This window comes from Perognathus longimembris, chromosome 1 (genome assembly GCF_023159225.1).
Source record: "Perognathus longimembris pacificus isolate PPM17 chromosome 1, ASM2315922v1, whole genome shotgun sequence".
Lineage (NCBI taxonomy): Eukaryota > Metazoa > Chordata > Mammalia > Rodentia > Heteromyidae > Perognathus > Perognathus longimembris.
The window spans coordinates 136,400,451-136,428,142 of NC_063161.1; positions in this window are offsets into that span (position 1 = coordinate 136,400,451).

Below are 27,692 nucleotides of genomic sequence, written 5' to 3' on the forward strand. Positions count from 1 at the left end.
AAGAATCAACAAAACAAAGAGTTGGTTCTTTGAAAAAATCAACAAGATAGACAGACCCCTGGCAAACCTGACCAAAAAACGAAGGCAGCAGAATCAAATAAACAAGATAAGAAATGAAACAGGTAACATCACCACAGAAATAACCGAAATTCAGAAAATAATAAGGGACTATTTTGCAAACCTTTATGCCAACAAATTCGAGAACTTGGAAGAAATGGATGATTTCCTAGAAAAAATTGATATCCCCAAACTCAAACATGAAGATTTAAACATTCTAAACAGACCCATATCCAGTATTGAAATAGAAATGGCAATAAATGATCTCCCATCCTAGAAAAGCCCAGGTCCAGACGGATTCACTGCAGAATTCTATAAGGCCTTCAAGACAGAACTCACTCCAATATTTCTCAAACTCTTCAATGAAATTGAAAGAGAACGTTCACTACCAGACTCATTTTATGAAGCCATTATAACCCTCATCCCAAAACCAGGCAGAGACTCATCACGGAAAGAGGACTACAGATGGATCTCCCTGATGAACATAGATGCAAAAATTCTCAACAAAACTCTGGCCAATCGACTTCAACAGGTCATCAAAAAAATCATACACCACGATCAAACTGGATTCATCCCAGGGATGCAAAGTTGGTTTAATATATGCAAGTCAATTAATGTAATCCACCACATCAACCGGAGCAAGGTAATGAACCACATGGTTTTATCTCTGGATGCGGAAAAAGCGTTCGATAAAATCCAGCACCCATTGATGCTAAAAGCCCTGGAAAAACTGGGATTCCAGGGAACATTCCTGAATATAATCAAGGCAGTTTATGACAAACCAACAGCTAGCATAACTCTAAATGGTGAAAAACTAAAGCCATTCCCTTTAAAATCAGGAACAAGGCAGGGATGTCCACTCTCTCCCCTGATCTTCAACATAGTACTAGAATTCCTAGCCCGAGCAATTAGGCAAGAAGAAAATATAAAGGGGATCCAAATAGGAAAAGATGAAGTTAAACTTTCTCTCTTCGCAGATGACATGATCCTATACCTAAAGAATCCCATAGACTCTACCCCCAAGCTACTAGAGCTGATCCAAAACTTTGGCAAAGTTGCAGGATATAAAACAAACCTTCAAAATTCAACGGCCTTTCTCTATGCTAAAGACCCGAAGACCGAGGCTGAAATCAGGAAACCAACTCCTTTTGCAATAGCCCCCCAAAACATAAAATACTTGGGAATAACCTTAACCCAAGAAGTGAAAGACCTCTTTGATGAGAACTTTAAAAGCTTGAAAACCAAAATTAAGTCAGAACTACGGAAATGGAAAAACCTCCCATGCTCCTGGATTGGGAAGATTAATATAATCAAAATGGCAATATTGCCAAAGGCTATCTACAAATTCAATGCAATACCCATTAATTTCCCAACACCATTTTTTAATGAAATAGAGGAAGCAATCCAGAAATTCATATGGAACAATAAAAGACCTAGAATATCAAAAACACTCCTAAGCAGAAAGAACAGTTCTGGAGGAATTACAATACCCAACTTCAAGCTGTAGTATAAAGCTATAGTACTAAAAACAGCTTGGTATTGGCACCGGAACAGGCCTGAAGACCAATGGAACAGAATTGAAGACCCAGAAATGAACCCACAGAACGACGCCTACTTAATCTTTGATAAAGGAGCTAAAATAATAGTATGGAATAAAGATAGCCTCTTTAACAAGTGGTGCTGGCAAAACTGGCTCAACACCTGCAACAAACTAAAACTAGAGCCTTATATATCACCCTGCACCAAAATCTATTCCAAATGGATTAAAGAGGGGCTGGGGATATGGCCTAGTGGCAAGAGAGCTCGCCTTGTATACATGAAGCCCTGGGTTCAATTCCCCAGCACCACATATACAGAAAACAGCCAGAAGTGGTGCTGTGGCTCAAGTGGCAGAGTGCTAGCCTTGAGCAAAAAGAAGCCAGGGACAGTGCTCAGGCCCTGAGTCCAAGGCCCAGGACTGGCAAAACAAACAAACAAACAAACAAAAAAAAACACCAAATGGATTAAAAACCTTGAAATCAAAACAGACACCCTGAAAACACTAAAGGAAGGAGTAAGAGAAACACTTGGGCTCCTTGGTGCAGGAAGGAACTTCCTTAACAAAGACTCAGAAAGGCTACAAATCAAAGAAAGGTTGGACAAATGGGACTGCATCAAACTGCAGATCTTCTGCATGACAAAGGACATAGCTCGCAAGATAAACAGAAAGCCCACAGACTGGGAGAAGATCTTTACCGGACACTCAACAGACAAAGGCCTCATCTCTGAAATATATGCAGAACTAAAAAAATTGCCTTTTTCCAAAACAAAACCCCAAAGAACCAATAGCCCCCTCATCAAGTGGGCTAAAGACTTACAAAGAGACTTCTCTGATGAGGAAATGAGAATGGCCAGGAGACATATGAAAAAATGCTCTACATCACTGGCCATAAAAGAAATGCAAATCAAAACAACATTGAGAATCCATCTCACCGCGGTGAGAATGTCATATATCAAGAAAACTAACAATAACAATTGTTGGAGGGGATGTGGCCAAAAGGGAACCCTACTTCATTGTTGGTGGGAATGTAAACTGGTTCAGCCACTCTGGCTAGCAGTATGGAGATTCCTCAGAAGGCTAAATATAGAACTCCCCTATGACCCAGCAGCCCCACTTTTGGGTATCTATCTAAAAGACCACAAACAAAATCACAGTAATGCCACCAGCACAACAATGTTCATTGCAGCACAATTTGTCATAGCTAGATTTTGGAACCAACCCAGATGCCCCTCAGTAGAAGAATGGATCAGGAAAATGTGGTACATATACACAATGGAATTTTATGCCTCTATCAGAAAGAATGACATTGTCCCATTTGTAAGGAAATGGAAGGACTTGGACAAAATTATACTAAGTGAAGTGAGCCAGACCCAAAGAAACATGGACTCTATGGTCTCCCTTATTGGGAATAATTAGTATAGGTTTACGCAAGTCATAGCAGAGCATCACAAGGCCCAATAGCTATACCCTTATGAACACATAAGATGATGCTAAGTGAAATGAACTCCATGTTATGGAAACAGTTGTAACTACTTTCAGCGTCCTTTGTGTATCTGTAGCTTCTGTTATTGATGATATTCTTGTATCACCTTCCTGTGGTTGTACCTACACTATCTCTGTAATCTTATCTGAGTATATTGGAAACAGTGTATACTGGTATTGGAAGTAGGAAATTGAAAGGGAATACCAAATTTGAGATACACAGGGTAAAAAAAGACAAACAACTACAAAAGCAATACTTGCAAAACTGTTTGGTGTAAGTGAACTGAACACCTCCGTGGGGGGGGGAGGATAAGGGAAAGGGGGAGGAGGAGGGAAGGGGGTATGAGGGACAAGGTAACAAACTGTACAAGAAATGTATCCAGTGCCTAACATATGAAACTGTAACCTTTCTGTACATCAGTTTGATAATAAAAATTAGAAAAAAAAATTGAGATTCCATCTCACCCCTGTAAGAATGTCCTACATCAAGAAAACTAACAATGACAAATGTTGGAGGGGATGTGGCCAAAAGGGAACCCTACTTCATTGTTGGTGGGAAAGTAAACTGGTTCAGCCACTCTGGAAAACCGTATGGAGATTCCCTATGACCCAGCAGCCCCACTTCTGGGCATGGATCGGAAAATGTGGTACATATACACAATGGAATTTTATGCCTCTGTCAGAAAGAATGGCATTGCCCCATTCATAAGGAAATGGAAGGACTTGGAAAAAAATTATATTAAGTGAAGTGAGCCAGACCCAAAGAAACATGGACTCTATGGTCTCCCTCATAGGGAATAATTAGGACAGGTTTAGGCTAGTCACAGCAGAGGATCACAAGAGCCTAATAGCTATGTCCTGATGAATGCATAAAATGATGCTAAGTGAAATGAACTCCATGTTATGGAAGTGACTGTTCTGTCACTGTAGTAATTACTTTCAACATGCCATGTGAAACTGTAGCTTCTATTTTTGATGATCCTCTTGTATCCCCTGCCTGTGGTTGCATCCCGCACTATCACTGTATCTTATCTAAGTACACTGGTTACTGTATATACTGGTATTAGAACTAGGAAAGTGAAAAGGAATATCAAAATTGAGAGACAAAGGATAAAAAGACGAATGACTCCAAAAGCAATACTTGCAAAACCATTTGGTGTAAACCAAGTGAACAACTCGTGGGGGGAGAGGGAAAGGGGGAGAGGGGGAGGGGGAGGGGGGAATGAGGGAGGAGGTAACAAACAGTACAAGAAATGTACCCTAGGCCTAATGTATCTCTGTACATCGCCTTGACAATAAATAAGAACAAAAATTTTAAAAAAAAGATTTGTTCATGAATTTCATTGAGGGCTGTTGAATAGCTAATATATAATTGCATTTGTCTGCAAACTAATCTAGTAATAAAATGAAAACTTAAAGAAAATTTACTCTAGAGCCTATCAGTGTTCTCAACATGTGAGAAACATACATTGTATGAATAAATAAATACTGTAAAAATATGTGAATGAGTGTTTAAGCAAACAAATGGTTATAATTACTTATAAATCACTAGTTTTATGTTCAGTATTTGTAATATGTAATCTCCAGTTTTCTCATGCATTGTTGATACTGAATGAGAAACAAAACTTTAAATGAAGCAATAAATAACACTTATTTTCTTTCAGTGGAAGTACACTAAGATAATTAATCCTGCAAGTAGAAGTTTGGTTTCCATTAAATGGAGAGGCAGTTGGACTAGAGATTGTAGAGATATAAATCACTTACAAATTGGGAAAAAAAATGGAGTTAAAAGTAGTTGAATCACATTGTTCTTTTCTAATTGCCTTATTATGCAAACATTTTGGGAAGAAATTTTGTAGTGTTTGATAAATGTCACAAGAGAAAAAGTGTAATAGGTGATATTGATGTATACTGTGTTTTGTTCCAGTTATATGATTATTATACTACATTTTTCATAAACATTGAATTCCAAAATTCTCCTCTTGTATTAGAGACTGATCATGTGCATTATTATTTAAGAGTTCTTTGGAATACAATTTGTTAGCATGAATTTAGATTTTTCAAATCTATGGACCTTAAGTACATAGTTGTGTGTGTGTGTGTGTGTGTGTGTGTGTGTGTGTGTGTGCTTTCTTAATTAAATTGATTATCTTTGTAAAATATTTACATTGTTGCATTATAGATCACTGAATAGTTGATGCATTTTACCTCATGCCTTGGCAGGTATGAGTAGATGAATCTTCTTCCCCTAACTTTTGTGTGCTAGCTGTGAAAAGTATTTTATTCAGTATATAATGAAAGTGAGTCATTTGCCTTTAGGTTTGCTTGAATTGATGGTAACATTAGCCAGTGAAATAAAAAAATGTAAGTTCCTTATTTGAATTATTCCTTTGCTTGATCCTTACATCTAATCTATCAATGAATCATGCTGATTCTCAAAAGTCATTCTAAAATGCATGAAATTATCTCCATTTCCAACTGTTTTACAGAAGCTAAGATTATATCCTATATGGATTTCTGAATCTTTCTGCAATCCAGTCCTAATAAAGTAAGGTTGATCATGGCATTTTCCTGCTTAAATACTTCAGTACTGTTGTCAAATATTCGTGATCTCTCTGGTATAGCTCACAAGTGGTTTGAATGTGTGACTTAACACTTTCATATGTTCCAAGTTTGATTTTTAATGTGGCAATATTAGAAGGAACTTTCAGAGGTGGAGCCTCATTGACGTGTACAAGACTAGGTTCCCCTTCTCATCCCATGAAACCGCTCACAAAAGTTCCCAACTAGATGCCATCTGCAATGTGAGCAACACCCTTCCAAGAGTGGCTCCATGATGTTTGAAGTTTAGCTGCCCTGAAATAAGAACTAAGCAAACCAGTTTTCATTACAAATTTCTAATCAGGTGTTTTGTCATAGGAACAGAGAAGGAGCTCATACATCCTTAATGTTGAAAACATACATTGTAAAAGTAAGTCCAAGCATAAGATGGACCATACAGTGTGGCTAATGCAATGCACGTGGAATGACTTCTTTACAATGTTTTAAGACCCAGCTCATAGGTGCCTTTCAATGTTCATTTATCCTGCAATATCATAGATGTTATTTTCCTTGTGGAGGTAAGACATATGAAAAGTATAGATAGTAAGGAAGTGCTGAAAAATATAGCTTCAATTTCTGGCATCTAAATGGTGGAGGACATTTAAAGGAGATGGGGAAATGGCAAGGAGATAAATAAGCTGTTTTGAGGACTTTCCACAGTTATTGGAAAAAAAAAAGAAAAAATATAGGAGAACAATGATTTGTGGAGCTGAGGCAAAATAAGATGATTTTTTTCACACCTTAAAATTTATCCAAGTATTGCCAGAATAGTTTGTTACTCTTATTTTTTTCTAACTCCGCAGCTATCTCTGAGTGTAAGAAGAAAGAGCAATCTGTACTTAAAAGCATCACATCCATTCTCACTTATGTCCAAATAACGTGATTGATGTATTTCCCCTGAGCTCTACTTACATCGTTTTAAGGGTCAAATAAACACTTGAGATTGAAGATTCATTAAAAATTATTTGCTGCAGCAAAATAACTGCTAAAGCCAAGAAGAATGGAACAAATTATACACTAAGGATGATTTGTGCAGTATAAGTTGTTTTGGATTGCACTTTCAGGTGGGGGGAATTTCAAAGGATAGAAACTATGAAATTGAGTGTAAATGATATTTCACTTTGTCTTAGCTTATTTTTAGTGTGGTAGTGATTTAATAAAAATGTATTTATATTTCTGTAGCTTTTTTCTATTGAAAAATTGTTAATATATAAAAGCATATTTGTTAGAGTGAGTTTTAAATATATGAATATATTTTTCTAACCATTTTTATAAGCCAGGAAAGAAAGACTTTATGGTACTGCATCTATGGCTAATTATGTGAAGATCCAACAAAACATGCACACAAGAAGATGTTACTAACATTTCTCATATTAATGACTTCCTGTTTCTACTGAAGGTTTTTTATTTATATAAGTACATGATAAGTAAGCTTGAGAAACTATCAAGTGTTACATTTATGGTATATGTAATACTTTTTCTACATTTTTTGTAACACTTGTAGAGGTATGTAGCGAATGGTATAAGTGACTATAATTTGGAGAAATTAAAGCAATGGTATTTTAATGGAGTTCTATGTTACTGAAAATGGCAATCATTTCAGCAATGATTTAAGTAACCCAGGGTATTTTATGTCAATCATATTAAAACCCTAGGACAGTGATACGTTTTTAAAAATTTTCATTGTTAGCATAGAGCAACAGTTATACATGTAGGCTTTTAGTGGTTTTTATCTGAGGCATTGCTATGCAAATATGATGATCTTTAACATTTAGGGTTAGAGAATATAAAAATGAAACAAAGAATAGCTTCTAAATGTGCCTTTTTAAGTTATGAAACTGGGCAAGATTTCTTTTTTAGAATTACTGAACTTTCAACTTCTTATGTCCCTTCTCTGAGATCCATTTTTCAAAAAAATAAAAGAATCTCTTCTCCCACATTAGGTAAATAAGTGGTCACTAATGTAGGTTGTGTATTGCAGGCATGGTTTTTTACTGATGGTGGTTAATTATTGAAGCCTAATATAATTTGTGCTACTGTGATTTAGAATAGACCTATATAATCTAAAAGACATAAAAAGTGAAATACAGTTTTATGCATCAATTATTGGAGAAATATTAATGAATCAAGAACACAAAAACTTGTTCCTCTCAGAGATCTAAATTGTTTAAATATTGAAATATTAAAATAACTATACGTAGCTACTCAGGAGGCTGAGCTCTAAAGTTTGCAGTTCAAAGCCAGCCCGGAGAGAAAGGCAGTGAGACTTTTATCTCCAATTAACCACCAGAAACCTGGAAGTGGCTCTGTGGCTCAGTGGTGGAGCATTAGCCTTAGCATTAGCTGAAGAGTTCAGGGACAGTGTCCAGCCCCAAAGTCCAAGCCCCATTCTCCTGCAAATGACACCATTTATTTCCTACAGAGCTGCATAATACTCAGTTGTGTATAGACACCAGGCTTTATGGACCTTTCATCAATTGGATTGTATACCATTTGCTTCCTTAGCTTGGCTGTTGTGAATAATGCTGAAATAAACATCATTTTCTGTACGGTATCCAGACTTGAATTCTTCCAAGTACATGCCCAGTGGTGTAATTGGATTATAGGGTAGATTTTTTTTTCTAGATTTTGAGGAATTTAATAATATTTCTATAGTGATTGTACTTGTTTACATTGCCAAAAATACTGTATAACTATATAAGGGCTCATTTTTAATTGCTCATTTATTTCCAAATGTAAAGACTTTAGCCATTATCATGTTGTTTGTTCCAAGTACAAGAGGAGCTTAAATCCATTGCCACTTTAAAAAAATAGTCAATGTATCATGTTAACTTTTCAACAGATAAAACATATTCTTGCTATATTTCTCTTGACATATAATCAGTTATTTCTTTAAGTGTGAAACTAGTTAGGTTATTTTTAGACCAGCTCTATGAATTTATCTCTATAGAACTTATCATTACCTTCAAAGTTCATTTAAATTCATCAGGCACATTTCACAGAGTCTAACACTCTCTGATGAATTTTTATATAAGGAACCAATAGAAGAGGCTAATGTCATACCAGAAGGCAGTAGGAAAGCAATTTGGAAACATGCTTTTTAATTTGTAGATTCAAATATTACTGGTTTCTTACTGGTTTCTTAAACAAGTTTTAAAGAAAATAATTTCAAACTTCAGAGATTTTGAATAAATTTACATTAAAATATGTAAACAATATTTCTTCTTTGAGTTTAATTTATTTTTTTTAAGAAATCAAAGGTAAAAATTAGGGCTGGGTATATGGCCTAGTGGTAGAGTGCTTGCTTTGCAAACCTGAAGCCCTGGGTTTGATTCCTCAGCACCATATATATAGAAAAAGGCAGAAGTGATTCAGTGGCTCAAGAGGTAGAGAACTATCCTTGAGCAAAAAGAAACCAGGGACAGTGCTCACACCCTCAGTTCAAGCCCCAGGACTGGCAAAAAAAAAAAAAAAAAATTGGTAAAAATTACTAGATTGAAAACCTCAATCATACTTAATGTGATTTCTAAAGAAGAAAACTATTATAAGGCAGATCCAAACCCAGGCTGATTCTTTCAAGAGAAAATAAACATTCAATAATCACAAAGTGGAAATGCAACTATGGAGCATAAAGAGCCTCTAATCTGTTGCCATTGATCAAAAGGGTCCCCTTGCTTGGTTTGTATTTTATTTTTACTTGGTAGCACTAGCTTTTGAACTCACAATCCCATGAGTGTCCATCAGGTGCCTTACCAAAGAAGTCATAACTCTAAGTCTAGTTTGTTGCTGGTTGTTTTGGAGTTGGAAGTCTTGCAAATTCCCCCCCCCCCCCACCCCCTGCCCAGATTGGCTTCTAATTGTGATATCCCAGATTGCAGCCTCCAGAATAGCAAGGATTTCAGTCACAAGCTATCAGTGCCAAGATGTTTACTTGTTTTAGCAGAAGTAGAATATAATCTGTGTGGTTTGAAAGGAAGGATTTTGGTTTTGTGGTTTTGGGTGCTAAGAAACCACATTTGGGGTTTTCATTATCAACAGCAACCTTCGGAAATCTATATAGCCCCAGGTTGAAACTAAATATTTTTACAGCTATAATGTGAAACATATGCTATATAGCTTAGTATATTGAAACAAACCGAACAGCTATTTGACTATAAAGCTAGGTAATACAAAGTTTGATAGAGACACTTGTATATAGATGTAGACAAGAATATTTCCTTATCTGAAAATCTGTAAAAGCGTGGAAGAGACAACACATTATTATTTTAGACAGTAATTGGTGGTGAGATAATATCAGTATGTCATTAAATTGTCCTCAGGTAATTTAATTCCTGAAATTTTACTCCTTATATAATACCTCTTGTCCATTCATAAGATTTCTGAATATAAATCTATCAAATACCTTTGTATTTGAGATTTAATTTTAATGTATTAAAATCAACCTGTCTTTCTACATTCAGGTCAGTCATCAAGGCCTCCAAGATATTTATGCTATGTTTCTAGTCATGGTTAAAGGCACCTGTCAGATGCATACTTCCACTGCAGTATTTGTGGTATTCTAATAAAATGTTTTGTATTAGGCTGTAAACGGTACACATTTTAGTTATGTACTGACTTACACATTAGCTTTACAAGGACAAGGTCTGTCTTTTTGTTGTTGTTGTTCATAAATGTGTCATCAAGAATAGTTCTCAGAGTGGAAGGTATTCAGAAGATTCAGTTAAGTAATGAACGAGTAGCCAATCTAGACAGTAAAAGTGTGCATCCCAGAGTTCTACTACCACTTCATTTACAAGAATTCTAGGAATCAAACCCTAGAGTAAACATACACACACACACACACATAAACACACACACACACACAGAGGAAATGCAAGTACATCATGGGAAAGATCAGAAGGTTTTGCTTTTTATGTAACTCTATTATGATATTGTTTACCTTCTTATGAATACAAAACTAATAAAATATTAAGGCAATTCCTAGAATTCATCACTTTGTATTTTGTTGGCATGTTTACTATAGAAACAATACGCTGTGCCTGGCTTTGTGTAGCCCTGTGTGAGCTGTTCCTCTATAGACACTAGAGTTCTCTCTGGAGCTCCACTCTGAGCAGTCTAAGAGAGCAGTTGAGGATAAGACAGAACATTTCACACATTTTCTTTTCAGCGTAGAACAATGAGAGTTTTATAGAATCTAAAGGGTTTACTAGAGTTAAAAATGCTTTTGCTCAAGTGAGAGTCAGAAAGAATAACATGAATAGCTGCCACAAGCAAAAGTGGCAGTGGCAAACTACACCGGATGGATAGTTTCAAAACACCAGGGAATTGCCATAAGGTAGAAATCTCTGCTAGAATATTAAGGCAGTTACACTTCAAAATGAAAGGAAAATACAAGCAAAACAAATAGAAGGGCTGTCAAGACATGTGTCAGAAAAATACTCAAAAAAAATAAATAGTAGTAAAAAAATTGCAGCCAAAACTTGAAGTTGATTCTTATATAAGTGTTACTTTTTAAGACCTGATTATTCCAGGAGCCAGTGCCTCTAGTTTATAGTACAGGGGCTGAGTTCTGAGAATTGCAGTTCACAAACATGCTAGGAAGGGAAACCCATGATAACTCATCTGCAAATAAGTAGCAAAAAGCTGGAAGGAGACATATGGTTCAAGTACTACAGCACCAATCTTGAGTGAGTAAAGTCTTGAGTTTAAAACTCATTATCAGAAGCATTCTCACGCATGCGTGTGCATGCGCCCCCCCCACCTGATCTACCTCCGAGTGTTAGTATAATTGAATAAAATGAAATATGTTCCAATATTGTTTAAAAATTCAAATGACCATACATATATAACTTGCTCACGGGAAGAGAGATTAGATTTAATAATGGCTGATAGTTTGGGTCTGCTATGATGGAGATAGAGTAAGAAAGGGAGTAGGATTAACCTGGATAAAACCCAAGGAAAGCAGGCTTGGCATTCTTAGAAACTGCTAGTACAGATGTAAGCTCTTTGTACTTTTTGAGGGTTTTCTCTCTTCTGCTTATTAATTTCAGATGCACGGGACATCAGTAGGTTACCAAAAATACCAAGATATTTTCTTCTCCTATACATGAACCCTCCTTCTGCTTTCATTACTCTTTACCCTTTCTACCCACAGCTTGCTTAATTTCAGCCTTATATGACAACTCATCACGCTGTTGTGGTCTTCTCAGCCCAACCTGGAAAAAGAAGGCCTTACTTTGCAGTTGTTCCTAATTTTCTAGCTCAGTAATCATGGATTGTTTTCCAGTCCCTGATGGTTATGATTAAAAAATAAAGAAATTTTAAGTGAATTTGAACTTGTTTGTTTTAAGATCTGCTCCCACACTAGAATATAGGTTCCACAGAAAATATCAGTGTTTGTCTTAATTTTCCAGAAATATGAAAAATGACCCTCACGTTGCAAGCATACCTTGTTTTCTTTTTGCTAATTAAGTGAATAATATGATTCTGAGTCAACTTTTAGAATTAAATTTTGTATACAAATTCAAATGATTCTGAATTACTTTCATGTTACTTTTTGCAAGGGTAGTCTTAAATATGTAGACTACTGGTGAGACATTGTATATTAAAGTAGGTATTTCTGCCACTGAATTAATTCTGTATGGAATAAGAGGAAAGAAAATTGAGAGAGAAAAGGAATGTGTGCAGTAAAACAAATACTAGAAAATTATTGAATATCTGGGCTCCAGTGGCTCACGCCTGTAATCCTAGCTACTCAGGAAGCTGAAATCTGAGTCGGCATAGGTAGGAAAATCAGTGTGCCTCTTATCTCCAACTAACCTCCACAAAACTGGAAGTGGTGCTGTGGCTCAAGTAGAAAAGCACTAGCCTTGAGCTGAAGAGCTTGGGGACAGCACCCAGGCCCAGAGTCCAAGCCCCATGACCAACAAAAGAATATATAAAAGAAAATTACGGAATATTCTGTATGGAATAGGCCAGTCGACTGATACATGATATTTGACAAACCATGTAACTCCCATGACTGTGGTTTGTGAATGGCGAATTAAGTAATTTCTGAAGACGTCTCACATCTAATTGTTTTTCTTATTTGTTTTGTTTTGTTTTTGATGGGTACTAGTGTGTGTACTTAGGGCTTTGTGTTTGCTAGGCAGGTACTCTATCACTTTGCCCCACCTACATCCCTGTTTTTCATTTTTTTTTTTTTTTTTTTTTTTTTTTTTTTGGCCAGTCCTGGGCCTTGGACTCAGGGCCTGAGCACTGTCCCTGGCTTCTTCCCGCTCAAGGCTAGCACTCCGCCACTTGAGCCACAGCGCCGCTTCTGGCCGTTTTCTGTATATGTGGTGCTGGGGAATCGAACCTAGGGCCTCGTGTATCCGAGGCAGGCACTCTTGCCACTAGGCTATATCCCCAGCCCTGTTTTTCATTATTTTGAGATGCTCCCTAGCAATGTATACAACTGGACCGCCTTTACTCTGCTGGGATGAGAGGCACATAATACCACATCTAGTTTCCTCCCACTGCCATTGAGTCTCAAGGAATTTTCTGCCTATGATACTCTGATACAATGATTCTCCCAATCTCATCTTCCAATGTAAAGTAAGATGAACTCCACTGTGTCTCACTATAAGTTGAGAAATGACCTCATAAACTTGTCTACCCAGGCTGCCCTCCCATTCTTGGTAGCTGGGATTTTAGTGTGACTATAATTCTGTATCTGACCAGATCCAACTTTCTTTTATTATCTGAAAGGAGTGTTATAAATATTAAACAAAAGAGGTTAATTTTGAACTATAGAAATGAGGGTATGAATTTTAGCAAGTGGTGTGTCAATACCTTATCAGTTTAAGAAAAAAATATTTGGATTCATGCTGCAAAACCAAAATAAATACATCACATTAAATAAAATAGTTAGCAATGTACCATAGAAAATTGTGTCAATAAAACAGCATGTAAGTTCATGCTACAAAAGATGGATATTTTAAAAGGATAATAATTGGTTTATGATGTCTTTATTATGTCGTATTCTTTTCTATCGGTTGATTTGCCAATCCTAAGGAAATTCATTTATTGGGCTAATAGGAAAAGGGTTTTATTAGTTCATCCCGCTGTTTGCCTTCTCATGCATCATTAGCAATATGCTTTGCAAAGATCTGCTTTGCTTAAATTGTTGATCTCTGGATACAAATTCAACAATAGTAAATAATTGTCTGACTGTTGAGTCAACTGTTGCAGTTGTGACACTAATGAGGTAGGTGAAGTGTGTAATTAGTCACAAGACACATTGAAATTTGAAGGTTTTAAGGGGTGATAAGATGTGATAGGGGTTACAATGACAGGTAATATTTATGCTTAACATTTCACATGTGGTAAAACTGAAACCTTCCATTTATAATTCTGAGAACCTTTGATATATCTGGAAAATATTAGGTGATTCTCATAGGCTTTAACTAAAAAGTTGTAAACAATTGTGTTAATTTCTTAAATGCTATGCATATGTGATTGACTAGGTTGAATGAATACTTTTTGTGAATGTATGGTACAACACAATTTTGCTGAACATTGGGGTCTCTTGCCTGTAATCTTAGACTCTCAGGAGGCTAAGATCCTCAGATCTCAATTCAAAGCCAGCCTTGGCACAAAAGTGATCTCCAATTATCCACCAGAAACTTGGGTGGGAGTGGTGCTGTGGTTTAAAGTGATAGAAAGCTAGCTTTGAAAGAGCTCAAGGATAGCACCCAACTCCCCAGGGTCAAGCTCCATGAGTGGCAATAACAACAAACAGACACTTTCCTGGCCAGATAGAGTGGTGCATGCCTATTATCTAAGTACTTGTGAGGTCAAAACAGAAGAATTTCAGGTTGAGTCTGACAACTTAGTAACAATATGTCTCAAAATTAGTATCTTAAAAAAAATGGAGGGACAGCAGTGGCTCATGCTAAGAATCCTAGCTATTCAGGAGACTCAGACTTAGAGAATCAAAAACAATTCAAAGCTAGTCTGGGCAACAAACAAGCAAACAAACAAACAGCAACAACAAAAAACCCTGCAAGATTCTATCTCCTATTAACCATCAAAATGAGAGACTAGAGGTGCAGCTTACGTGACAGATCTCCAGATGTAAGCAAGAAAACCCAATGAGAATGTAAGGCTTTGAGATGGTATTGCCACAAAAAGGACACTTGGAAAATGTTAATCTTCTGATAATAATCCTGCCTCCCTACAAAGGAATTGAAGTGCCTTGACTGTCCTCTTTTTCTCACCTCTCATTCAAATTCATCACCAGCTTAGACCAGTGTTATGTTTTGCCAATGAATCTCACCAGTTCACGTCATCCACTGTTCTGGACTACAGGCATCTCATAGTGGTATTACTGTCCTTCCTATATTTTGGTTGCATAGGTGTTGTTTCTCCCTTTGTCAATTCTGTTATTTAATCAACTGTCAGAGTGATCCTTGAAATATAACTTGTTAATGGCTTTTGCTGGTTTTCTTATGCAGAGGCTTGTATGTAGGTCATCTTTGGTTCATGTTGCAGTCTTCTGAACAACTTATAGAGTATGTACAGAACATCCTTATTTCCATAACTATTGGCTCCTAAATACCAAACAGAATGTCTATTCCTTAAATGATATATTTTAATTCAATTTTCACAGAAATCAGGGGAGGTATGTATTATTAGACCCCCTTGTGTGGGTAAGAAAATTAAAGTCTCCTGGAGTATATAATTTAAATATTGATCATGGTTGGGTTCATGTATGATAGCATATTATAGCCAGAAACCCTATTAAATTTCTATTATATAATTAGAATCATGAGACTCTATATCTGTCAGGTGAGGTTCTGGTTTAGGTGTTCCCTCCCCCAATTACCAATATGCACCTAATTTTCATCTTTTTTTTGTTTGAGAATATTCTACTAGCAAGAGGTAAGAAATCACAGAAGTGCCAATTCAATGACTACTTACCCTTTTCTCTCACTCCTCATCCTATTAAAATTATTTTGCAGTATGATAATGTATGAAGTGTATCATGTCATTAGACAGTTTCATTTCTCTCATGTTTGACTCAAAAGAATTATTCATTGGAAATCCACCATCTGGTGGCATATGTCATTCTCTTGCACACATAACAACAAGGACAAAGTTGGGTTCCAGGCTCTTTCAATCCTCTTCCCTTCTGTGAAACATTGAGAGCTCAGATTATTTCCAATAGCTACACTAGGTCCTGGAAGGAATAATGAGTTGCCTCTCCAAAAGATCTTATCCTGTGTGCAGAGAAGCTACAAATGTTGTGGGATTATGGACATGTCAAGGATTGGGGAGGAATAGCCATCCAAAGTGTACTCAGACTTTCATCAGCACCCAACAAGAGTAGTGTTTAAAATGTGAGCCCACTTCTGCTCTCAACTAGCTAATGCATAATGGTTATCAACAGTGTGAGGCAGTTATAATTTATCATTTGGCTTGAGTCCTGGGTCTTTGGGGCTTCTACAAACAATAATTGTCAGATTACCTCCTCTCCCAGGAGTTCTGGTATCTCTTATCATTGGGAAAGTAGCTGCTTCCCACCCTGATCTATCAGTCTTGTCTTTCTCATTGGTTTCTCAGGCTCATGCTTGGAGCTTTTGTGATATTCACAGTCATGCCCTAGACAAAATATCTCCTGATGTATTCTGGTTGGAATTGAGAAAATTTTCTTGTGGAACAGGTTAGAGTGAAAGATGTAGAAAAGCATAAAGACTTGAAGTATAATGGACCCATATTATTCCAGAGGGATTGCTCATTGAATAGATTTTAATGTCAGCAGCAAAAGTGCTACAGAGCTAATGATGGTTTGGGGCTCCATGGTAAATGTAGGAATCACAGATTACCTTCTAAGGACCAATTCACTGAACTTCACCATCTAGCATTGAGTAACCATGTTCTGTCACAAGCAATGTTTGGATTTTAATGCTACCTGAAAAGTTGACACAACCTGACAACTTTCCTGAGAGCCATCATCACTCTCACATTTCCACCTTCCTTCTAGTTTTGGTCCTTCACTCCAAATGTAAGATTCTTTTCTTCCTTCGGGAACAAAGTTGGGGAAGATGCTGAACCTCTGTTGTCGTGAAGGAAGACCTAGTGTGATCTGACAGCCAGGAACCTTAGTTTCATGACTGCCTATAAATTTTCAAATAAATTGTCTGCATCAAACGTTAACACCAATAAGGTATTCCACTCTGATTTATACTAATATATATATGTTTTTGTTTTCTAACTTAACTCCAAATAATTCTCCGTTTCAGTCTTAAATGGGATGATAATAAACTGTGATCGCATTTTCCATAATACACAATGTCTGTTTCACAGTATTAGGGTAATACATTTCTTACAACTCTATGAGAATGATGGAGTCTGTTGCAATATGTTCTCACCACTCCATTATTGTCTTCTTGTACAGTAGTCTCTCATCTACCGGCATCTCCCATATATCTTTAGCATACATGTTATGATTGTTTGTTTGCTTTCTTGTGAATCTATTCACATACACAAGTAAGTGCTTGGTATCAATGACTCTCTCTATAGCTCTTTATCTTTGTTTCACAAATTTAGAAATTTAAAATACCATCTATCTTCAATATGTAGAGAAAGAGAGATAGAGAAGGAGAGAACAAGAGTTAGGGGTGTTTTGTTCACATTAAACTTCTTTCAGGATCTCACTGTAAACCTCATTTATGTGTTTTTGCTGGATGGTAGCATTTTTCAGTCTTCTTAAGAAGTAACAAATTGCACATTTTGGAAGTGACACTCTATACAGAATTTACTGTATTGCATTGAAAATATGGGTACTATTATGTACCAAAATCTAATATAAAATTTTACCCAGTGATAGTAAAATGTCAAATTTATTTCTTATGCCATCTTCTTCTTAAGTTATAATTTTCTTTAAGTAGTTTTACAAAGAAACTATCATTCAACAAACTAGTTTATGACTGCAATGTTTCTTGATGGATGTCATCCCTTTCATCATTTTCTCCTATCCCTCCCAATCCAATCCATCCCCTCAATTTTCATAGTTTCCTAGTATATATATTGGACATTATTACATAGCCAGAGACTAAAATTATTTCTCTTTTCTGCTTATAGAGTTCCAAATTAGAAACATATCTGAGCAATGAAGCTTGAGCTATTTTATAAAGTTAGTAAATATTATTGGTTTGTGTAGGTATATTTTAATGGTGACCCATGTCATGCCTAGAGTCAAGAGAAGTGATGAATATCAAAAGGAAGTATGAAGAATAACTGTGATGTCAATATTTTGTGTTTCAAAATATCTCTGAAAACTTCTGTGTGAAATATTTAGCTACAGAATGATTAATATTTAAAATTATTCACTGATAATTTCTATGAATATAAAACGTTTGTAATTTCTAAGCCCTGGCTTTCTATCATTTCCTTTTGAGTTCTAGTATAAGGATCAGCCAATGTGCTTCAATTTTATTATAAAAGAAAGAACCTGGCAAAGAAACACTGCTCAATGTATATGTGATTAGCAGGCATTGGTTAATGGATGCATGCAAAGCAGCCATGAGAGACTTTCTTTCTGGTGAGAAATGAAGTTGTTTTTTTTTCTAAGTGATAGAAAGTCACATTAGACATCAATCTCTTTGACTCCACACATTGGGATAAAAGAGAAAAAAAGACATATGCTTTCACTCTTTTCCATTTTTTTCCAAATCATCTTTTGTATCCTAAAATAATTGTGAAATATTTGTTCACTTTTATATTCTTCAAAATTGTTTCATATACATTGTTTTCATGTTACTCATTCAGTAATGATTCATTGAACTTTTATTTTTAATAGCACATATTAATTGCTTAAAGGAGTTTCACTGTGGTATTTTCACACATGCCTATAATTTTTTTTGATCAAATTCACCCCATCTGATATTTCTTTATTCCCACTTTTAGACAATTTAATGGGTTTTGTTATTCTATTGTATTCTTTAAGAACATATATATATGTGGAATAAATCTTTATGTATATAGGGATTTATCATATATATGTATGTATAGATATATGTCTATATATGGAAGTAAATTGATAATCTTCTCCATCCCCTTCTCCTTTTATCTTCTCCCCTCCCATCCCACCTCCTAAAAAGTTCCTTTTATGTCTTATCAGTTTTTTAAGTCTAGCTTCCTTCAGTGAGAGAGGACAAGACACTTGTATCCAGTAAATATCTTAGTTTTGTTACTATTTACCTACTTGTTACCCTGACAGATTATTATTGATATACTAGAAAGTATTGTTTTAAGAGTCAATTTTACTGAATCATAATTTATCTTAAGTTAAATATACTCTTTTTTACTTTTTAATAAAATAAGCTCATCCGCAAAGAGATAACTTACTGATCTCAAAGACTCCTTTCTTTAGTGTGTTTCCTTCTTTGCATCCTTTCATGTCTTCTAAAGTCTCTCTATGCAATTCAGCAAGACTGCAATTCTCTGCCTTTCCTGTACTGATGTCTAGAAAGAAATTGCCATGTATAAAACCTGTAATATTGCATTGGTTCCTTTTGATTATGTTTTTTCTTAGGGACCATCATTCTGCTCTTCGTAATACCTGAAGCAAAGTTACATATTTCTTAAATCCAACCTCTAATTGTTTATCATGGGCAGGTTAGCCTGCTGTAATGATTTCTTATGATAAGTAGCAAAGGGCCACTATCTATTATTGTTGAAAAAGTGTCCACTAACGTTATTACAATGTCCACAGAAAAGAAAATGAATTTAAATTAGGTTGATTGCTCTTAGAAAAATGAAGTTTTTCTGAGAACGGACAGTATTACATGATTTTCATTTTCATTTTTTTTCAAATTTTTACTATCAAACTGATGTACAGAGAGGTTACAGTTTCATATGTTAGGCACTGGATAGATTTCTTGTACTGTTTGTTACCTTGTCCCTCATATCTCCCTCCCTTTTCCCCCTTTCCCCCCCACCCCCGGAGGTGTTGAGTTCACTTACACAAAACAGTTTTGCAAGTATTGCTTTTGTAGTTGTTTGTCTTTTTTAACCCTGTGTCTCTCAAATTTGGTATTCCCATTCAATTTCTTGCATCCAATACCAGTATATACGGTTTCCAATATACTCAGATAACATTACAGAGATAGTGTAGGTACAACCACAGGAAGATGATACAAGAACATCATCAATAATAGAAGCTACAGATACATATGGGACATTGAAAGTAGTTACAACTCTGATATAAGAATTGTTTCCATAAAATGGAGTTCATTTCACTTAGCATCATCTTAGGTGTTCATAAGGGTATAGCTATTGGGCCTTGTGATGCTCTGCTATGAGTTGCCTAAACCTGTACTAATTATTCCCAATAAGGGAGACCATAGAGTCCATGTTTCTTTGGGTCTGGCTCAACTCACTTAGTATAACTTTTTCCAAGTCCTTCCGTTTCCTTACAAATGGGACAATGTCATTCTTTCAGATAGAGGCATAAAATTCCATTGTGTATATGTACCACATTTTCCTGATCCATTCGTCTACTGAGGGGCATCTGGGTTGGTTCCAAATTCTGGCTATGACAAATAGTGCTGCGAAGAACATTGTTGTGCTGGTGGCATTACTGTGATTTTGTTTGTGGTCTTTTGGATAGATACCCAAAAGTGGGGTTGCTGGGTCATAGGGGAGTTCTATATTTAGCCTTCTGAGGAATCTCCATACTGCTTGCCAGAGTGGCTGAACCAGTTTACATTCCCACCAACAATGAAGTAGGGTTCCCTTTTGGCCACATCCCCTCCAACAATTGTTATTGTTAGTTTTCTTGATATATGACATTCTTACTGCGGTGAGATGGATTCTCAATGTTGTTTTGATTTGCATTTCTTTTATGGCCAGTGATGTAGAGCACTTTTTCATATGTCTCTTGGCCATTCTCATTTCCTCATCAGAGAAGTCTCTTTGTAAGTCATTAGCCCACTTGATGAGGGGGCTATTGGTTCTTTGCAGTTTTGTTTTGGAAGAAGGTAATTTTTTCAGTTCTGCATATATTTTAGATATGAGGCCTTTGTCCGTTAAATGGCCGGTAAAGATCTCTCCCAGTCTGTGGGCTTTCTGTTTATCTTGCGAGCTATGTCCTTTGCCGTGCAGAAGCTCTGCAGTTTGATGCAGTCCCATTTGTCCAACCTTTCTTTGATTTGTAGCATTTCTGGGTCTTTGTTAAGGAAGTTCCTTCCTGCGCCAAGGAGCCCAAGTGTTTCTCCTACTCCTTCCTTTAGTGTTTTCAGGGTGTCTGTTTTGATTTCGAGGTCTTTAATCCATTTGGAATTGATTTTGGTGCAGGGTGATATATAAGGATTTAGTTTTAGTTTGTTGCATGTGTTGAACCAGCTTTTCCAGCACCACTTGTTAAAGAGGCTATCTTTCTTCCATACTATTGTTTTAGCTCCTTTATCGAAGATTAAGTAAGCGTAGTTCTGTGGGTTCATTTCTGGGTCTTCAATTCTGTTCCATTGGTCTTCAGGCCTGTTCCGGTGCCAATACCAAGCTGTTTTTACTACTATAGCTTTATAATACAGCTTGAAGTTGGGTATTGTAATTCCTCCAGCACTGTTCTTTCTGCTTAGGAGTGTTTTTGCTATTCTAGGTCTTTTATTGTTCCATATGAATTTCTGGATTGCTTCCTCTATTTCATTAAAAAATGGTGTTGGGAAATTAATGGGTATTGCATTGAATTTGTAGATAGCCTTTGGCAATATTGCCATTTTAATTATATTAATCCTCCCAATCCAGGAGCATGGGAGGTTTTTCCATTTCCTTAGTTCTGACTTAATTTCGTTTTTCAAACTTTTAAAGTTCTCCTCAAAGAGGTCTTTCATTTCCTTGGTTAAGGTTATTCCTAGGTATTTTATGTTTTTGGGGGCTATTGCAAAAGGAGTTGCTTTCCTGATTTCAGCCTTGGTCTTCAGGTCGTTAGCATAGAGAAAGGCCGTTGATTTTTGAAGGTTTATTTTATATCCTGCAACTTTGCCAAAGTTTTGGATCAGCTCTAGTAGCTTGGGAGTAGAGTCTATGGGATTCTTTAGGTATAGTGTTGGGGTCAGCTGCACCTTTAAGGGGCCACAGCTGACCTCGGCCTGTCCCTCCCCTTCCTGTCTTTAACAGGAAGAGAAGCCCCTGTCCCTGGGGCTAGCACGTGTGCTATGGCGGAGGGGTACCCCAGGGGCCCAGCCATAGGGGGCTGGACCTCTACCAACAAAGGAAGTCTCCTGACATCATGTGAGGGACAGCTCCTTGGGACCAATCATGGGCCCCTCTCTTGTGCCCGCCTTTGGGGTACATCTGGGAGGCTCCTCATTTGAATAAACAGAAGCCATAGAGGTTTTCTCCAGGGCCCGCGCATCCCTGTCGTACGTGGCAGTTTTGGGGCACCCTGTGACCACAAGCCACCGAGGCTACCTGTCGTCATCGCTCCCTCATGAGTGATAATGGACCACCCAGGAAGGCGCAGACAAGCCCCTTCCCCCGCAAGCGAGGGGAAGTCGAGAGAGAGAGACCACAGTATAGAATCATGTCATCTGCGAAAAGAGAAAGTTTAACTTCATCTTTTCCTATTTGAATCCCCTTTATATTTTCTTCTTGCCTAATTGCTCTGGCTAGGAATTCTAGTACTATGTTGAAGAGCAGGGGAGAGAGTGGACATCCCTGCCTTGTTCCTGATTTTAAAGGGAATGGCTTTAGTTTTTCACCATTTAGAGTTATGCTTGCTGTTGGTTTGTCATAAACTGCCTTGATTATATTCAGAAATGTTCCCTGGAATCCTAGTTTTCCAGGGCTTTTAGCATCAATGGGTGCTGGATTTTATCGAACACTTTTTCCGCATCCAGAGATAAAACCATGTGGTTCATTACCTTGCTCTGGTTGATGTGGTGGATTACAATAATTGACTTGCATATATTAAACCAACTTTGCATCCCTGGGATGAATCCAGTTTGATCGTGGTGTATGATTTTTTTGATGACCTGTTGAAGTCGAATGGCCAGAATTTTGTTGAGAATTTTTGTGTCTATGTTCATCAGGGAGATCCGTCTGTAGTCCTCTTTCCGTGATGAGTCTCTGCCTGGTTTTGGGATGAGGGTTATACTTGCTTCATAGAATGAATCTGGTAGTGAACGTTCTCTTTCAATTTCATTGAAGAGTTTGAGAAATATTGGTGTGAGTTCTGTCTTGAAGGCCTTGTAGAATTCTGCAGTGAATCCGTCTGGACCTGGGCTTTTCTCGGATGGGAGATCATTTATTGCCGTTTCTATTTCAATACTGGATATGGGTCTGTTTAGAATGTTTAAATCTTCATGGTTGAGTTTGGGGATATCAATTTTTTCTAAGAAATCATCCATTTCTTCCAAGTTTTCTAATTTGTTGGCATAAAGGTTTGCAAAATAGTCCCTTATTATTTTCTGAATTTCGGTTATTTCTGTGGTGATGTTACCTGTTTCATCTCTTATCTTGTTTATTTGACTGTGCTGCCTTCGTTTTTTGGTCAGGTTTGCCAGGGGTCTGTCTATCTTGTTGATTTTTTCAAAGAACCAACTCTTTGTTTTGTTGATTCTTTCGATGGTTTTTTTTTGTCTCTAATTGATTTAATTCTGATTTGATTTTAATTATTTGCTTCTGTCTATTGACTTGGGTTTGGCTTGCTGTTCTCTTTCCAGAAAATTAAGGTGCTTCCTTAAATAATTGAGTTGCAGTTTCTCCAGGTTGTTGGTGTATGCACTCAGAGATATAAATTTTCCTCTGAGTACTGCCTTTGCTGTGTCCCAAAGGAGCTGGTACTTTGTGTCCTCAACTTGGTTGAAGTCCATAAACATTTGAATTTCCGTTTTAATTTCTTCAATGACCCACTGATTCAGCACTGGTTCAGCAGTGTGTTGTTTAGTCTCCATGAAGTGTAGGATTTTCTCTGGTGGCTGTTTGAGTTGAGCTCTAATTTTATTCCACGGTGGTCTGAGAGAATGCAGGGAATGGTTTTGATACTTCTGAATTTGTACAGATGTGATCTATTTTGGAGAATGTTCCATGTGCTGCAGAGAAGAATGTGTATTCTCTTGTTGCTGGGTGGAATGTTCTGTAGATGTCGGTTAATTCTAGTTGGTCTATGCAATTATTAAGATCTGTGGTTTCTTTGTTCAGTTTTTGGCATGTTGATCGGTCCAGAGGTGATAGTGGAGTGTTAAAGTCCCCAACTATCAATGTGTTTGGGTCTATGAGTGTTTTTAGAGTCAGTAGAGTTTGTTTGATGAAGTTGGGTGCTCCTGCATTTGGTGTGTAGATATTTAGAATGGTTATATCTTCCTGTAGGAGAGATCCCTTTACTAGTATGTAGTAGCCTTCTTTGTCTCTTCTTACCTTTTTTAATTTGAAGTCAATTTTGTCTGATACTAGGATTGCAACTCCAGCCTGCTTATGGGGGTCATTTGCTTGACAGATTTGATTCCAGCCTTTCACTTTTAGAAGATGTTTACTTTTGCTGGATAGATGTGTCTCTTGGAGGCAGCCGAAAGATGGATCTTGATTTTTGATCCAACTTATGAGCCTATGTCGTTTGATTGGAGAATTAAGCCCATTAATGTTGAGAGTTAGGATTGAGAGATGATCATTTGTTCCTTTCATTATCACTATCTTGTTTAAAGCTGTGTCTTCTCATTTCTTGATCTGATGTTTACTATTTAGGGTTCATTCTCTGTATTGGGATCTTGATTATTTTCCCTGTATAGTACATCTTTGCGGATTTTCTGTAAACCTGGTTTGGTGGAGATATATTGTTTCAGTTTTTCCTTACTGTGGAAGACTTTTATTTGACCTTCAGCTATGAATGAGTGCTTGGCTGGGTACAGAATTCTTGGTTGGTAGTTATTGTTATTTAGTGTTTGGTATACTTCATTCCAGGCTCTCCTTGCTTTCATGGTCTCTGCTGAGAAGTCTGGAGTAATTCTGATTGCTTTTCCTTTATATGTGATTGTTTTCTTCCCCCGAACAGCTTTAGGTATTTTTCCTTGCACTCTACTGATCCTGTTTTGATCACAATGTGTCGGTGGGATGTCCTATTCTGGTCTGGTCGGTTTGGGGTTCTAAATGCTTCTTGTATCTGTATAGGCCTATCCTTCTAGATATTTGGGAAGTTCTCAGCTAATATTCTGTTAAATAGGTTGCCTATCACATTAACCTCTTTCTCCAAGTTTTCCTCAATACCTATTATCCTTAAATTGGGCTTCCTGATCGTGTCTTGAATCTCCTGTAGCGATCTGTTTTGTTGATTGTACTGAATTTGTGTTGATTTTTGATCTTTCTCCATAGACTCTAAGGAATCTTCAGCTCCTGAGATTCGATCCTCTGCTTCAGTTAATCTGGACTGTAGGCTAGCTACTTGATTTTGAATCTCTTTTTCTTCTGACTGGTCTTTCCTGATGATTTCCATGTCATTTCTTAGGTCTTGTATAGACTTCTTTACTTCATTAACTTCATTACTTTGGTTTTGATTATTGTCTCTCAAATCTTTAAGCTGGGTAGCTATCTTTTCATTTAACTCTTGAAGTTCATTTATCTTTCTATTTGTGGATGCCATGAAATTCTCCATTAATTTTTGCATTGCCTCCTCACACTCTAGAATAATTGACTGAAGAGATTCAAACTTTTCATTTATCATGTTCATCAGTAGACTTTGTAGAGCATTTTGGGGATTCTCTTCTATGTCTTTGATTGACTGCTCTGCTTCCTGCTTTTTTTTTTTTTTTTTTTTTTTTTTGGCCAGTCCTGGGTCTTGGAATCAGGGCCTGGTCACTGTCCCTGGCTTCCTTTTGCTCAAGGCTAGCACTCTGCCACTTGAGCCACAGTGCCACTTCTGGCCGTTTTCTGTATATGTGGTGCTGGGGAATCGAACCCAGGGCCTCATGTATATGAGGCAAGCTCTCTTGCCACTAGGCCATATCCCCAGCCCCTTCCTGCTTGTTTTGAGTGTGGGATAAGACTTCATTGTTTGCCATCTTTCTTGTGTTCCTTCTGCCCATTTGGATTGGGAATGCCAGTCTACCAGCACCTGTGAGCACCGTTTAAGATCCAAAGCAGCCCTTACCAAGCACTGTTGTGTAAATCTTACAAGTTTATAATTATATACAGATACCTTTTATGCCTGTCTATAAAATTAGATTTGGAGTTCCTAAAGAATACAATTCAATATAACAACCGATCCTGGGCCCTGTATTCAGTTGTTACTTATTTACTGTTACAACAATATAAGCAATTCTTGTTTTTATATTAAGTTCTTTTAGGACTGGCTTTCTCTATGAACCCCTTTGATTCACTCGGATTAAGCTGGGATACCCTCTGTCCAATAACCAGGAGTCAATGGAACCTGGAGGTCTAGGCAGTAAGTCAGGAGGGTAAGTTGGAGGTAGTAAAGAGAATAGAGTAAAATGTATTGGGGGCTGGTGATTTTGGTTTAGTTTCAGTGACGTGGAAATGTGGAGAAGAGTAGAATCAGTATAAAGAACAAGGTTAGAATGATAGACAATGGCGAGTTAGCAGAAAAGAGTGGAGGTGTTATTCATAGGAAAGTAATTTTTAAAGAAACAGAACACAAAGAGAGAAATAAAGTAAAAATACTGGAAGACAGATGCACAAAACAGAGAAAAATTATTTAAAAATGAAAAAAAAAATAAAAAGGAAAAAGAAAAACAGAAAAGGATCAATCCAAACAAACAAACAGACAAAAACTTGATAAAACAAACCGGTAAAAATGGAAAACAAACAAACAAACAAAAAACCAACGATGTTTCAAAAGTGAAAGAATTAAAAAGAATTTTTTTTTTAAGTTTAAAAAATGTTTGAAAAGAAAAGAAACAAAAGGAGTCCTCTTTGTTTGGGTAGTCTTTCCCCAGTCTCTGATTTCCTTGCAATGGTCTGCAGTCTATTTTCCTGATTGGCTGGTTTGACTTGATTTCAGTTTGCAAGGGATGGATCTGTTCTGACTCTTCTCCCCTGTTGGTGCAATCCTGGGTCTCTGAGGTTCGCACAGCTTGCAGGCAGGCCTTGGGCGTCCTCTGTACATGGGGATTTTAGCAGTCTCGGGAACTGTGGCTCCTCTGTCTGCTGTGGGGCCGCTGCCTTTAATGCCTGGCTTTGAATAGGCTGTGGACTCAGCAGAGCGGGGCACCTCTGGGCTGTTTTACCTGTCTGAGAGTTGCTTGCCTGGGGTAGGCGGCCTCCTTGGAGGCAGTGGCTATGGAATGCAGCTCCGTTTTGGGCTGGGAATTGGGCTTCCTCTGTGACGGGACCGTTTAGCTGTCCCAGGAACTCTTTGTTCCCCTGTCTGGTGTTTCTGTGCTGTTGGTAGCTGCTGGCCGCTTTTGCTTTAAATTTAGAAATTCTGGCGGGCAGGTTTGGGCACCTCTGGCTATGCTGTGGCTTAGGACTCGCCTCCCGCCAGGGCAGGGGGTGTTCTCCTGGGCGGAGCTGGCTCTCACTGGTCAGTCCCTCTTGCCCTTTTCAAAGATGGCTCCTTTGACCTCACTTTCCTCAGGCCCGCTTTAGTTTCAATCTGGTCTGACCCTATGCCAGTGGCAAAGATGGCGCTTTGCTCTGGCTGTGGGGGAAGGGCTGCCTTCCAGAAGCTGCTCTGTGGGCGCGATTGAGAATATCTTTTGTGGGGTACTCATGCTTTCTCTGCAATTTCAGGTCGTCACTGCTCAGCAGCTGTCTGGAGTTTTTCTCCCTGGTCTATGCTGTGTGCTTTAGCTGCACAGAGTGCGGGTTGCTGTGCCGGAAGTTGTGCCGGCGCCGGCACTGGCGTGGTGGCAGGATGCTGCCCAGAGCTCAAATCTGTGTTTTCAGACAAGCAAAGTCGATTTTTCCTTCCTGGCCAGAATCCCTGTACTGTTAGAACTTACTCTGGCTCTCTTTCTAGGACTAAAAGTTTCTATGGGGTGAGAAAACTGCGATGTCTGAGGGAGCTCAGCTA